The sequence below is a fragment of the Anser cygnoides genome, chromosome 3, assembly GCF_040182565.1.
Source record: "Anser cygnoides isolate HZ-2024a breed goose chromosome 3, Taihu_goose_T2T_genome, whole genome shotgun sequence".
Classification (NCBI taxonomy): Eukaryota; Metazoa; Chordata; class Aves; order Anseriformes; family Anatidae; genus Anser; species Anser cygnoides.
This window is the reverse complement of record NC_089875.1, coordinates 15,717,160-15,732,651: the sequence shown is the minus strand read 5'-3', so window position 1 is coordinate 15,732,651 and position 15,492 is coordinate 15,717,160. Positions and strand designations below refer to the sequence as shown.

At 37.8% G+C, this 15,492-nt stretch overlaps 1 long non-coding RNA gene across 3 annotated transcripts in view; it reads right to left on the bottom strand.

Moving 5' to 3' along the window:
• The window catches only part of LOC106044717 (uncharacterized), a 492,161-nt gene that overhangs the window by 182,866 nt on the left and 293,803 nt on the right, over nucleotides 1-15,492 (bottom strand). For all 3 annotated transcript variants that reach the window (XR_010830074.1, XR_010830075.1, XR_010830073.1), the window contains exon 4: nucleotides 6,524-6,651. This is a non-coding gene — a long non-coding RNA (uncharacterized lncRNA). The remainder of the gene's footprint in view (nucleotides 1-6,523; nucleotides 6,652-15,492) is intronic.

Genomic DNA, 15,492 nt, shown 5'->3' with positions numbered 1-15,492 from the left:
TTGAAAAATGTGAATTTTGTCCCATTACTTTATATTTTGGAGGCCTCGGCTTCTCTGAGATTATACAGTTTAACTAGCTTGACTGTAGCAGAATAAAGAAAGGGTGATCTTGGAAGCAGAGATACCTCCTGTCCAGAGGGTTACAACCTCACAAGATACCAGTCTACTTGTTCTAGAAAAGGTAAAATACAATGTTTCCCTATCTTCCAGAATTAGGATAATGACACAGTGGGTTTGTGATTTTTATTTTTTTTTCATTTTACAACAATTACTAAATGGGGAAACAGGGAAATTCTAAGAAACTGCCGTATCTAAGGTACCTCCTACTGCCAGCAATGTTCAGGCTTAACCGTAAGTTATGTTATCCAAAGTGAGGTAGAGTAAATAAGCTTTGACAAGGGAGGAGAAAAATGTCAAGCTGCCTCATAAGGGGTCATTATGTCAAGAAGATGAGAGCATTCATCTAACTATTACATCTGACCAAGCTTCAAATGTAAGCAAGTATATTGGGTGCTCTTCTTTTGCATTGACATTGCTGTAGCCAATCTCTTATCATTTCCCTTGTACTCTAACTGCATATTATTGATTCAGCGTTTTGCCCTGAATTGAGGCAAACATTTTAATCACCTTTAATTTTAACCTGACCTTAACCTTGATCAAGCACTAAGAAAATTCTCCACTTGTTACACCTGCAAGGATTGCATGTGCTTTTACTGTTCCCAAAGGACTTTTATAAAATGACTACAAGCCATATAGCTACATAAAAAGGCCTTTTACCAGGAACCAGATGTCATTGCATTCATGTTAACCCTTTCTCATCTTTAAAATGAAGCAGCTTTGTGTTCCACCAGCAGGAGCTGTCACTGCCTGCAAAAGGCTGTATTTCTGCAGTACAGATCTTTATCTTGTTTGGCAGGAAGGTCTCCAAAGAACACAACAGAAAGACAAATTTTTGTCAGCTGTGACCTCAGCAGACAGTGAAAAGGGCATGTTACATCATCGAAAATGGGTTTTGGATTGTTCTACACTTTATTTACAGAAATGTAGAACTGTGATAAGAAACTGAAAACGTATCTAAACTTAGGAAGAAATAAAAATTAGGACAGAAATGCAGCAATCTTCTTGTTCATTTTCAAAGCTGCTACCCTGAATAAGTCTCTAATAAGACATCCCTGTGTATTCCTATGCAATCTTTTCTATAAACAGTTAGATTTCAAAAGATAAAACTTTAAAAAAATCTGTTCTCCTTGGATAGCATATCTTTATTTATAATTAACTGTCACTGGATGCTTAAACACGTATGTGCAGAATTGCTTGTTTTCAGGACAATTTCTGCGCAGAGTTATATAAAAGCCACTGGCTAAAAAAACTGTGGACTCTGCATCTTACTTTCATGGTTGCTAAGACCAGATCCACTACACAGCAAAAGCAGCGGAAAGATTTCCACTGTTTTCAGTGGGCTTTGTTTTGGACTGCAGTCCTGTCTTTACTGAGTATGAAGCTCACTCAGATCAGACTGGCAGCCTTTTAAATTGACTTTACATAAACTGGAGAATGAAACTCCCCAGTCTTTAAAATCAATTCTTACATACATGATATGGTTTTGGAAATATGTTTGCTCTGCTAGCACTTAGTGCCTGCAAGTCATTTTGCCAAACTGACAGAGACAGGAAGATTTATTAGGATGAAAAAAACAAACAAACAGAAAAAATAAAAAAAACAAGGGAAGTGAAGCCAGCTACTCCATGAGAATTTATCTGCTCACGGCAGCTGGCCACTACCCCCTTTCCCTGCACAAGTAAACACCGAGGTAGATGGCAAAGAGATGCCTATCTGTAAGATACACAAATAAACAGTTAATACAACAAATAAGAGGGGGGGGGGGGGGGGTGGAAGACAAAAGGCAGAAAGTGGAGAGGCAGAAAAGACAAAGAATCAGTAAGGGATTACTGAGATGAATGCAAAGACCATATAGGAATGCTCCAGAACAAACAATATGTTGAAAATCACATACACCATATTTTCCCAACACGATGGTATTAACTCCAATTCTTGCACATTAGATTCTTCTAAAAGACATCGAAACACTGTGAACTACTTATTCCTTTTTAACACAACAAACTTTGAAACTAGCTTCAGGAGAAATTAAAAGTATTACATGATTCATCATAATTTCTTCTGCATCCCTACATTCCCATTCCTTTCTTGCCACTCCCACCTCATTTTAGAAGTGAAGGAAAAATCTCTAAAACTGGGCATGTAAGTCTGTAAACAGCTTTCGATTCAACAACAATTGAGAGCATATGAACACCCTGAACAATAACTAAAGACTTTCTAGATATCTAACAATTTATCTGATCTTCAGAGAACCATCAATTAAGTCATTTTTGTCCTTACAGTGCAATGTGGTGAAACTTTGTGCATGTATCCTCATCACTGACTAAGCTGCGCAAGTTACCTAATCAACTGTAAATAATAAAATATTCTCAGTAAATAAAAACATCTCAGTATTTTGCTGCAATGCACTGTTTGCATCTGCAGGGGTGTTCCACACTGCCAGGGCAACTGGTATCACCAGTTTTGAAAGGTGCTTGGTAGAAACTGTTTGGTAAGTCACAAGATTCAGGCATAAATACTAAGAGACATTCTGAGTACCACGACCAGTGTCCACAAGCTTTTCAGTCTCAAAGAAAAGGAGAGTCTAGTATTCTACAGATCAGCTAGATGCATTTTTATTACAAGGGACATTTGAAAATGGACTGCCAGGTTAGGAGATCAACTGGAGGATCAGAATCAAATAACAGAGGAAAATTACACAACAGGCTAAGTGCCTCCCTTTGCCAGGCTTTCTACTCAGACTCAAGCCTGGTGCAGCAGTGCTATCCTGACAGCTGATGGTGGGATTAATATAATACTGCTCTAACATTACACCAAATAGGCTACATGGGTGGGGGAAATGCTGCTTTAAACATGTTTTTGGAGACTATCAGGTTTCCCTGCAGCATGAATGGATTACCAAAAGGGCCATCTTGGGGATGCTGCTTCTCTCATTCTTCAATTATAGAAAAAAAAAACACGCTTATACTAATTTCACTTTTTTTTTTCTCCTTCTTCTACAAATTGAAATTATATCATTGCATAAGAGACTGTTGCCAGTGAAATTTCAAATCAAGCCATGTCAGGTTTGCTTTCCCATTTGGTCACTACAGTTTTAATCCCCCAACAACGTAACTGGGGCAAGAAAGCTCTCCACCCTAACCCCAGTTATAGATGACTGTATCATCACACTTTTGGTGTCAACATGTCTCAGCTATCTGCTGTTTCTTCCCAGCTCTCCACAGAATATAACCATGACATACAGGTATGACAGAAGATTGTTTTGAAAAGATGGAATTGAAGTGCAGCCCCTGCTGCCATCCAGTTTACTAGGGGACTCTGTCACATCAACCAACAGCTACTCAACTGCTCACTACTTCTTCAGACAGGCAAAAATTAGATTTTGGACACCAGGTCATAAAGTGTAATATGAAAGTGTATGTATCATTTCTAAAGCCACAGAAATGTAACTACCTTCTGTAGGTTCAACAGTGCAATTATATACCACACAAAATAAAAGCAGTAAAACTGAGAAGACTGAAGTTAAAAGCAAACATTTTAAAAAGATACGTCTTTTGTAGATTTATGTAGTAAGTACAATTTTGCAATACTTACTCCTTGGCTTCAATACATAATAGCATAAGTTAGTCACAAGTGTAATGACCCCCAAAATATGCACTCAATCACAGTGGCCTTCATCACTATTAGCAGTTCGGTATATTAATTTTCCCACCTTTAAAACAGAGTTCTTTCCAACTTTGAAGGAGAGAATGGCTGTTGCGATTTTTCTCAATCAGGCAAAAATGTGTATGAAAATCTCAGGTAAATATATGCTAATTCAGCCTTCTGCAAGCCATCAGATTGGAAGGCACAAAACTACACATTTTAACTTCTTCCATATCTCTCTCTAAGAATGCACATTTTTAAGAAGTTGGTCCCTTAGAATCGGAGTTTACATTTCCTCAGATGCCTTGTTCCTCCAGTGACTAATTTCGTGCCTTCAGATGCTTTCTGTGGAATTGAAAACATCTACTATTAAACCTGATGCCATTACTCTGACCTCTATTTTGTCTCAGCTGACCTTAGACTCTAAGCAATAGCCATTGCTCAAGGCTACCTCTTGCTTCAAATGTTCCAGATTATCCACATTTCAGCAAGACTTTGGATGTAATATGACTTTCCTCTTTTGTTCAAATTAGTCAACACTATTGCTTCTTTATGAGACTTTGCTTCTACCTTTGCTGCAAATGTTTCCAGAATGTAAGGGTTTAACTTCTAAAACTCTGTTAAGAAAATTCTTCCCTGGCTAAATTACTTACAGATGTATCAAAATGGCCGCTATTAATTATAACTCCTGAACCAAACCATATTATGGCTGGTTCTGATAACAGAAACCTGATAAAGGCCAGATCTAAGAGCAGCTCTTTCTGCCAATTTCACTAGGACAGCTCCCAAAACTATTAAAGATCACATTTCTCAGACTGGATATTAAACATCTCTACACCCCAAAAGCCCAAAAAGGTGTTATCAGTGAGTACAACAGGAACAGCAAGCTAGAGCTGTCAAATTTTCAGCTGTGAAAGAACCAGGACCCATACATTATCACAGGAGCATGCTGCTGTTCCTGGATTTTAAATATTTAATCATTTAATGCCATGCCTGTTTCTATAGTTGCAAGTCAACACAGCTCATGCTGAAAAACAAAAACCAAGCAAACAGAAAGAAAAAAAAAAAAAGAGAGAGAGAGAAAAAAAAAAAGAAAGAAAGAAAACACAAAAGAAGACAAATCTATTTTGCTCTTCAGCAACAGTAATGCACTCTCCAAAACATGGGATCTGGTTATTATTCTTTCCTCAGTGAGGACTCACCTGGCGTCTGCTCTTTAAGGAGAGAAAATAAGAAAGGGGCTAGAGGAAAGAAACAGAACTGATAAGAAGCTTTAAATGAAGTGGTCTTAGCCATGAATTAGTGTTGAATGATTTGGTCTGATGGTCTCCAAAAGAGACAGATAGCGAGGGACACAATAAGGACGTTTCAGTTTGCAAAAGTCAGAAAGTTATCCATTGCTACCCATGTGCTGTCAGAAATGGGAAAGGATATATAACTACATAACTATGTGCTAAGTGGAACAGGCTGCCAACCAAGGTGAGGAAGCCTTTTTCACCAGAATTACCAGGAAAAGGTTGGGCAAATGTCCATCAGCCAGCATCCATATACCACCTCTCCTCTTATAAATATTTGCATGAGTAACACACATACTTAGGTACATATATTTCAAATAACTTGCCCATGGTTGAACAGTTGTGGCTAAAGCTTAATGAAGAGATGCATTATATAATCTGCCATTGTGTGTTTCTTTTTTAACTAAAGGAAAATCATTTGAAGCAATATGGAAGAAAAAAAAATGAAAATAATTACCTTGAAATCAGTCACTTACAAGCAGGAATTCAAAAAGCTTGTATCTCATGGACTTTGTTAAGTTTAGTCTGGATTTTTCACGTTGAAATCTAAATTTATCTGATTTTTTTGAATATCCTCAGATGATACTTATTAGGCTAGAGGAGACCATAAAGCCTTACTCTTGTTAATACTGTCAGATCTTATCTTAAATTCACAGTGCTGTTAAGGTCAATATTTCTTTGCTCAGCATATCTATAAGGGAGAAGCTGAATTGATGGAGAATATTTGAAGTGTGCCATCCCCCTCAGCCTTTCCAAAAGTGAAGGCAGAAGACCAATAAGCCATTTACTTTTATTGCCACTTTCTCTGAGTAGCATTTTATTCCTTTGAAGATGTATCTTAGTCTCTTCTAATTAAAATTTATTGTTGTAATTTATAGAATGTATTGTCACATACACTGCCCACCTTTCTGCCACCATTTTTAAGAGCTCTACGAAATCAATCTGACCAGTGACACATCAACATTTTTCCATAGGTCAATGTATAGGTGTTTGTAACATGTACTAAACTCAACGAACAGTTGAGCTTTGTAATTTCATCACACTAAAAGAGTGTACATGTACATGTACAATGCAGTACTATATCTGATGAAAATACAGAGACTTTTCACGTAGTCTGACAGGAGTTAATCCTGCTCCCATTCAAGACAATGAGAAGCCCACTGGGCAGAACAGGAAAAGGAGTTGGTTTACAATGAATAACAATAACAGACATAACTGAAAATGTAATACTAACTCTTGATCTCAAATGGAATTGGACTCTCGTCATACTGGATGCTTTACTAACACATAATAAAATTATGGTCCCTGATCCAGAGACCTTTCATGGTAACTTTAGAAACAGAGACCACAAATGAATCTCCTTAACAGATGGCAGCAATCAGAGCAATGTATGACAGGCAGATCTACAGCGCTAAGAAAAACTGTGGGTAGTCTTTAAGTGGAAGTATGCAAAAGAGGCTCCTTACCTTCAATGCAGGCCGCAACGACAAATCATGGCCTGTAATGCTCCTCCTGTGTATTCCACAGACCACTGTTGTGCCCAGAATGGAGACAGGTAAAGGTGAAAGAGGCCAAAGCACAAGGACAATGCTGCCTGCACAAAAACACAGAACAGCAACCACAAGTAAATTTTACTCTGCCTGTTACACCTGCAGGTAAATTAGGCACAGTGGCACCTCACTCTCAGTGTGACACAATCTTTCACACTTAGACCCAACTCCCTTTCCTTTCCCCCAGTTTCCAGGCTTGTTTTCATCAAACATTCACGCAGTTCACTAGCAAACAAATAGAAGAAACACTGGACCTTCAGACAAACCAATATACAACCTAAAGAAGAGCTGAGCTCTAGCCACACACCTACTGAGGACCATGACTGACGGATACTGCAGTCCCAGTGGATTCACTTCCTGGGACGACAACAACTCTCTCATCTGTCTTGGGTCAATGTCTTTGACTTTTTTCTTTGATGTCTGTGCCAGATAATTCGACAAGAAGCTGCAGTGCTCTCAGTACATGTTCTCTGGCATGCTTATATGCCTGCACACTGGCATACATTAATACAAATGAGTTTACATTGTATTTCAGTTAATAGGATTTAAATGTGACCATGCAAAAAATCTGCACCACAACTAATATGAATATATACAGTTTTCAGAGCTTATTTTCTTTGTGTTTACAGTCCTGTATCCTAGGTATCTTTGTGGTCTGGTGGAGAAGGGCAAAATTCAACTTTTAACCTTTTCTTTATTAATTTTACTTAACAGTTCCACAGACAGGAGAGATGATCTTATCTGGAATGTCAGTAATTTATTGCCTTCCCACTCTGATTTTGCCTACTGCAAGGAGAAAAGCTATAAAGCAATACATAATACCAGACTTCCACCTGTACCTCAGGGCAAATGAGGACATCCTCCCCTCGTCCTCATCCTTGTCCTCCTCTCCAAAGCCCACAGCAGCATCTTCTTGTTTTACAGGCAAGCAAGCACACATCTCTTGTGCCTTGCAATCCAATTACTTTCCTTTTTTTTTTCCAGTCCAATGAACACTTCATCATGACCATTTATGTGGTCACCTAACAGAAGTTTCAACACCAAGTGAATTGACTACAAGTTTCAGCACAATACCCTCAATAGAGCATTAGTTTCTTCATTCTGAACTTCCATGTTTGAAGGCTGTTTCAGACCAAGGCTGTCATACAGCTGAGCTCTTAGACAACAAGTCTCCCTCCCAACAAAAACTGCCGCTATAATTAGTGCCACTCCTTCTGGCAGTTAAAGAATCAGAAGAATAAGAGGTGGCAAAGCCTAGCATATCACCTAGTGTACTCCTCTGCAAGTCCTTGATTTTTCTGTACATTTCTTCCATGCAATTTGACAAGACTTGTTAAAAATGCCCAAAGCAATTAAGTTTTGACGTCTTCCATTGGGAGACAATTCCGGGTTGTAACAGATTTCACTGTCTGGACGAGTTCCCTAATATTCAATCTAAATTTCTCTTCTTAATAATTTCCTCTCATTATTTCCTTCTTCAGACCCATTGTCAAACCCTTCCTCTTCATCCATTGCTACATCCTTCAGGTAGATAAGATAAAAGCATTATCTCCTATTTTTTCCTAATTTAACTGCCACATTTTCTGCGTCATTTTATACCTCTTGGTGACAGAGCCAAGGAATGCATTTCGCTTAAATTTAAACCCCTGTGCCACCTTCACAAAAGACACATTAGCACATTTAACGGGGATGACTTGCACTGTTGTTGTGTACTTATGTTGCCAGTCTGTAAGTCAATGTGAACAGAGTAATTTACCTAGATAGTTGTAAAGAAATTCCTTCAAATGACAGAAATATTTACTTCTAAACACTTTTCTGAAACGGTATGAGTCAGATCATAATGGGGCAAACTGCAAATTTCATCTTTTTGCAGAGTATAGAAATTATATGGGAGAGTAGGGCAAAACCATAGTTGCAGAGCTATAGCAGTGTGGAAGCTAACTCCAGCTTTCATGCTCACCTGATTTGCCTTTTGTACATTACATATGTTCATTCAGCATCTGCTTAATTTGTATAAATACATAACACTCATGATAGTACTTCTTTAATCATTTTCAGTACTCAATGTAAAAAACACCTAGCCAAAAATTATAGCTTAAATTTTTAGTACTTGATAAAAGACCTCTAGATACAGAATGTTCACTTACTTCCTTTTCTAAAGGGAAAAAAAAAAAAAAAAAAAAAAGTAGATGAGGGCATTTGCATTCTGAATTCAATAAACAGCAGAAGGTCAGCTATATGGCTAGAAAATAAATTCTTGATCATGCCCTTAATGACAGAAGAAAACATATTAGTGTATTTGGAAAGTGATTGCTGGAAGATCTGATAATTTTGATTTGGTCAGCTATCATTCGTGAACTGTTTGGTATCAGAAACAAGTTAAAACACTCCAGACCAGATAAAAATTTTGCTAGATTGCTGAGGACATAATCAATGTAAGTAGATAACAAATATGACACATGATCTCAATAACTATGCTCCTGTGACTATAATGGAGCAAGGTCTTATATACAACACCAAAAAAATGACTGCCAGAATGTCAGAAAAAGCAGAAAAAGGATGCAGGTGGCCTGCCGTAGTGTAAGATGGTAAAATAACAGCAGGTGCAGGTGATGCAAAGCAGACAGAGATTAAGGGGCAAAGAGAACTCTGGTCACACGAAACGGACTGTCCCCACCAGCTTAAGGAATATTTTTAGCCACCGAGAGCAGTTTAGACCATAGTCACAGTCACAGCTGAGTTGAGCAGAAGTTATCCCAAAGGCTTCCCAGATTTGCCAGAATATTGTGGTACCCATTGCCATGTTTTTCAAGCTTGATGATCTCGCTTATCTTGATGATCTTAACGGGTTGTCCAGGGAGGTGATGGAATCACTGTCCTTAGGGATGTTTAAGGAAAGGCTGAACGTGCTGTTTAGGGACATGGTTTAATTGGTGACACTGGCGGTAGGGGGGATGGTTGGACCAGATGATCTTGGAGGTCTTTTCCAACCTTAATGATTCTGTGATTTCATGATTTTGTGATTTTATGATTCTGTGATTCTATGACTGATGGTGGTGTTTAGCCATTCATTTTCACAGTCCGCCATGACCACCACCACAAAATTCTTCTTTTAAGAGACGGTTAAACCCCATAATATATTTGAATATTACATAGTGGTACAAGTGATAACACAATCTCTGTATCTTTTCTTCCCACCTGCAGTACAAATGCAAGGGGTCAGGCACAATCCTGCTTTTAAAGTGTAAAAAATGCAGTGACGATACTAGGACATTGAATTGGGTTATATTGTGTTACATAGTATGAATAAAGTTTGATTCTCAGAAATGCTGCAGTAAGTTCAAGTTCAGAAAATAAACTAATTAAGGATTTCAAAAATACGCAATAAAAAGTACACGTTATTTTTAACTCTTGTTCATCAGCCCTACTGAGGTTATCAGGACATATATTCTGGCACAGAAAGCATTACATCTCAAATGTCTATTGTGTTAAAACAGTGCAGCTTATGCTATCACACTTATACATGTCTGTAATATTCTGCTCCAGGGGTAGCTGTATTCACATTCTCCTTTCTCCACATGGAGTGATAAATCAGCTTTCACTGCATAATGGCATATGGCCAACTGTAAAAGCACTGCCCCCTCCCTCATAACCTAGTAAATGTGATTTTTGCCACGAATAATAAAAGGCCACAGGTTTTGTATTGATTTGACAGTGTGGGGTCTCTGCAGTTGTCCAGGACTGCCTTGGCCTTGTCTGGCTTTAACAGGTTTTAGCAGTTGTCTACTGGTTCAAGTGATTATTACATAATCTGTGTTATCTTAAATTCTGCAAATACAGTAATACTGTTTGGCAAAGGCCTGACAAACCCAGGTTGCCACTTCATAAGAAACAATACCCCTTTTATGCTAGTTGATGCTAGAGTGTGATTTTCAAACTTGAGTGGGAAACCAGTGATAAGAAAGCAAACTATGATGAAAATTGTATAAAAAATAAACCCAAGTAGACTCTAGACCAAGGAGGTCTCCACAACACTTGTCATACATCTCCTGGTGAAGACCTCGACAAGTCCCTGACTTGCCACAGCCCACTGCTGCTCTGCTGGAGCCAGGCAGAAAATGTTGACTGTAGGATTCAGAGCAACACTGGTACGGTGAGCACAACATTAGGAAACAGGGGTAGACAGAAGTGAGGTCTTTGCATAACAATTTAACTGAATTATTAATGAGGTTTTCTGTATTCATTTGATAATTTGTAAAACATTAGACCATTAATTGTACTTTGAATAGATTCTTTGTTTCATATGTATGGTTCATGCCCCTTTTAAGGTTGTTCCCATGACTCTTTTATATTTTATATATATAACCTATTATCTTTTTCCTAATTTTGATTGTGAAAAATTTACCTGTCTCATAAAACCTTTGCATCACTCACTTCTCAAAAAAAAAGTGTAAAGTTGTCTTTATGATGAGAGCAAGAACTACATGCAAAACTTCATACAATTTGCACTACTGTGTTGTCGTACTGTAAGACTTCTAGTGCACCATGTTTCTAGTAATGAAATAATTACATTGCATGGCTATACACATAACAAATACTGTTTGATTTATAAGGAAAGAGTTGGAATTAAACTTGCAGGTTTTTCTAAATGAACATTTTAGAGATTATTAAACTTGACTCCAGTGAGGTATGGCCCCTTGCTAGAGCTGTAATATCTCAGGAAAGCTTCTCGGCAAGCAAAGTCATTCCTCATGCGTGTAGCATGATCTTAATCACAGTTAATGGATAAATTAAAAATGTCAAACTTCAGGCAGCAAGGTAAGTGAATACACTGGAAAAGAGTAACAACAAAGAACAGCAGGAGCTGAAAAATACGTTTCCGTATCATATTAGAGATTTTCCTGCTCTCTCAGTTTTTCTGCTTTACTCTTTCTGAATCAACCTGCATGTGGCTTGTTCAGCAGATAGATAGCAAGCTGTTAGAAGCAAGCTGAGCTGGCTTTTAACTACATAATGGTGTACAGGCAAGGAAAGTCACTGTGAACCTGGGAGCGCCTCATAATTATACCATTCACTGAACAGTTCACTTAAACATTGTCAATTTAATGTAAGGAACATCTGAGCCTAGGTGGAAATAAATAGGAATAGGTCAAGATACATTATGCTCTATCTGTAGAAATTTGAAGCGCTGTAGCTGCTTGCACACCTTTCTTTTCTTATGTCATTTCAGAAATCAAAAGAACGTAAAATAAATGAGAGAGATGCCCTGGCAAAGTACTTGTAAAGAACTCCTGCATTCACCTGTACATCAGGACTAGAATTGCTCCTGGACCAACTTGCAGGGAAAATTTTCTCAATAGATCTGGTCAATGTAAGGAACACCAGAATAATGCAGGCTGGCCAGAACCAGGTCACCTAGAGCAACCCCCTGCCCAAACCAGGGTTAATTTCCAAGGTAGCACAGGTCACTCAGGACCTTCTCTAGTTGAATATGGAAACTCTCTAAAGCTGTAAATCCCACAGCATCTCTGGACAACCTTTTTCAGTGCTGAACCACTCTCATGGTAAATTTTCTTTTTCCTTAATCTAAAATCAGAATTTCCTTTGTTTCCACTTAAGACTCCTCTTTCTTTGTGGTACACCTCTGAGAGGTGTCTAGCTGTCTTCCCCCATCACCCTCTTTAGCTTTTCTCATTTATAATGTGATCTCCTAGCCGTCTTTTGCTTTTATGTACATTATATTACATTACTGGTTCATCAACATCTCTCATAGTGGAAGCACTTTTCCAAATGTGTTATCACCAATGCCAAGCGGAGAAGAATAATCACTTCTCTCAGTCTACAGACCCCCATGCTACTATCTCCCAAGCAGGTCTGGATGATAACACCTACTTTATCAGTTATTCTGAATGCTCTAGAGCAATTCCTAGAACCGCAAATATGTTCACATAGCTCAGCTGTAAGAATCACTGCTGCCAAAAGGGATGCTTATGATTGTTTTTGTCTGTTACCTCAAAATCACTTTTAACACTAACAAGATGAAAACATGAGTTAAAGCAAGTAACCTTTTATAAAATGTAAAAAAAAAAAAAAAGACAAAGGTTCATAGAGATACAGATATGCAAATAAACCCTGGAAATTAATTGAAGACAATGTGCAAGCTGAGCCAAGTTTATGTCATCTCATATGTATATAAGTGCCTCATAGTACCAGGCCAAAGACCGAGTCCTACATTTGTGCATTGTTTTCATGGGGAAGGGTCTGCCATGAAAGGGACATGTTTTCCTCTGGAATCCAGATCTAGCTGTATGAGTTACTCAGTTCCAATTTTTTTCCTCCTTTCCCTTCCCTGGCTTTTACCACATTTAAAAGAAGTCATACAGAAACACCAGCCATCCTGGCAGATGTCATCACCTCCTCCTCTAGCTTAGATGGCATTTTTACAAATAAACTGCCTTAATACAGATGTGGCTCACTACAAGCTCAGGTGCCATCCTAGGAGGTGAAATGCACCTCTCTAAACCACATCTATTTATGCTTTTCTAGCCAATGTATTGGGAACTGCATGGTGAGGAAGGCAGAGAATTAATGTTAATATAGCACAAATGTTAACTGCTAAACTGAAGAGCCATGGTAACATAAACTGTCTAAGGATCTATCCCAAGCACACAAAGTCAAGTCTTATCTATTGCTTAGAAGCTGATGAAAATAAAGAATTGATTACTATTAATGCTCCTTCAGCTCAGAAGAAAGTGTTTATCAGAGAAAAAGATTCATAAACAACTGTGCATGCATTTTATGCATTTAAAGAAGAAAAGGTTAAGCAATTTTAAAACAGTCTGTTTGCATAATATGTCTGCTTAAGCAACCAAAACAATTTCATACAATTGCTACCCTTTCCTAAAATGATTTCTCCTGCAGACTTCTCAATATCTGCAGACTAAGTTACTTAGTTTTATTTCCCAAACCTCATAAACATTGACTAGCCATCCATGAGGCTCCAAACACTTTGTAGTTCAGCAAAGATGAGGAAACAGCATTCAATGACATGATTAATGCCAGCTGAGCTGATAGCAGACCTGACAGTCTTAAAATGACCGTCTTGTAAAGGAGATGTTTCAAGCAATGGTAGACAAATGGGCTTTACTGGATTATTCACATTTTAAAGGCATTCAGTGTCAGGAAAGGCAATGTACTATGTGTGGTGAAATTGTAAACAGGCATAAGAAATAATGCATTCAATTTCCCTTATCCTATTTTCTACTTGGCGCAGTGTTGTTGCCTCTAAGACTGGAATACAAACATCTATGCATGACCCCACACACACAGGGATTGCATTAAATGCTAAGACGCTAAGACAGTTGGAATTAATTGGTACTGGACTTTTCTTTAAGCTCCTTGAGCAGCTCAATTCACAGGAGACTTAAAAGATTGTGTCTTGTTCCACCCTCCGTGTTATTAAAGAATGGTGGGGATGGCTTAAAAGAAACAGGGGAGAGAGGATATCTCTAGATATCCCTAGACACTTATTTCCTTTCTCTCTGTTTCTGTCTCTCTTTTTTTTTTTTTCTTTTAGTAACAGATCTTTATTTTATGATGGCTACTAAAATATCACAAAGAAAAGGCTAGTATTTCACTTCCATGGTCCCACATTGGGTTCTAAAGAAGTCTACAGAATCATTCATAATGCAAAGGGGAGTTGGCCTTTTTAGATTCTAGATTTTCAGCATTCAAAATCTCTAGTCTGGCTACCTAACTTAAACAGTTGGATTACCAGAGTTTTGCAGTGCTATTCTTGGAGGAACAGGGGAACTCTGGAGAACTTTCAGAAATGTTGGAAAAACAAAGCATATCTAGCAATATTGTCTGTAAATGTGAATAACAACATGGGGAAAAAATCTACACCATATTCTACATTAGGAAATACATTTTAAGAAGAGAGAGGGTAAATTCTTTAGCATACTTTTTAGGAAGCCACAGCTTCTAGTAGCCCACATTTAATACCCTTCATCCACCCCAATCCCCCCCTTTCAAAATAGCATCACACAACTGTTAGTCATTGAATTTTAAGGATGATTTTTTTCAGAAAAAATGAGCTATTTTCACATATAAGCTAAAAGTACAGTATCTAACCAACTTTGCATCATGTATGAATTCTCAAGGTCAAGGTAGATGTGCAAGAAATACCTAGTCAATTGAGTCATTTGCCCTCTGACATTCATCATTTGAAGTATTTCATCAACAGAATAAGTTTGATTTTTTTGTTAGCATTTTTGTTCTTGGACCTGATTTTGACAGTAAAGACACAAGAAGTTCTTGAAAAATTAGATTATCAGCAAGAAAGGCAAAAATGTAAGAAAAGTTCTGAACAATCTAATACTTTCCTGACAAGAATGTTTCCATATCCTAAACTTGATTTAATTCATGTGGAGCACTTTCCCTATTATTCACGGTTTCCTGTAGAAACTATTTTTTCCTTTAAGCATTTGTCTTTCTACTAGACTACAATAAAGTGTGCCACATGCTTTCTCCTTATGGAATATTAGAATAGATAGTTTTATTGTCTCCTGTATGTTCATCTCATGCAAACAATTTAAATTGCTTTCTCAGAAAATACATGAGTATGTTCAGTATCTGTAAGAGAAGAAGTTTGCAGCCATTAAATCGAAGTACTATAGATATGAATTCCTAGCAGCACAATGAAATTCATGGACTTCAAGAATCTGTACTTTGGATAATAGGGATGTTATCTTGCTTGTAAGGTGTGTTGCCCTGGCAAGAAACAAGTTATTATATAGATGACAAAAGAATAAGGACCTGGTGTCTGATTTTTGGCACCCATACATAACATAAGACTTTTAGACTCAGAAATGAACATTTCTGGA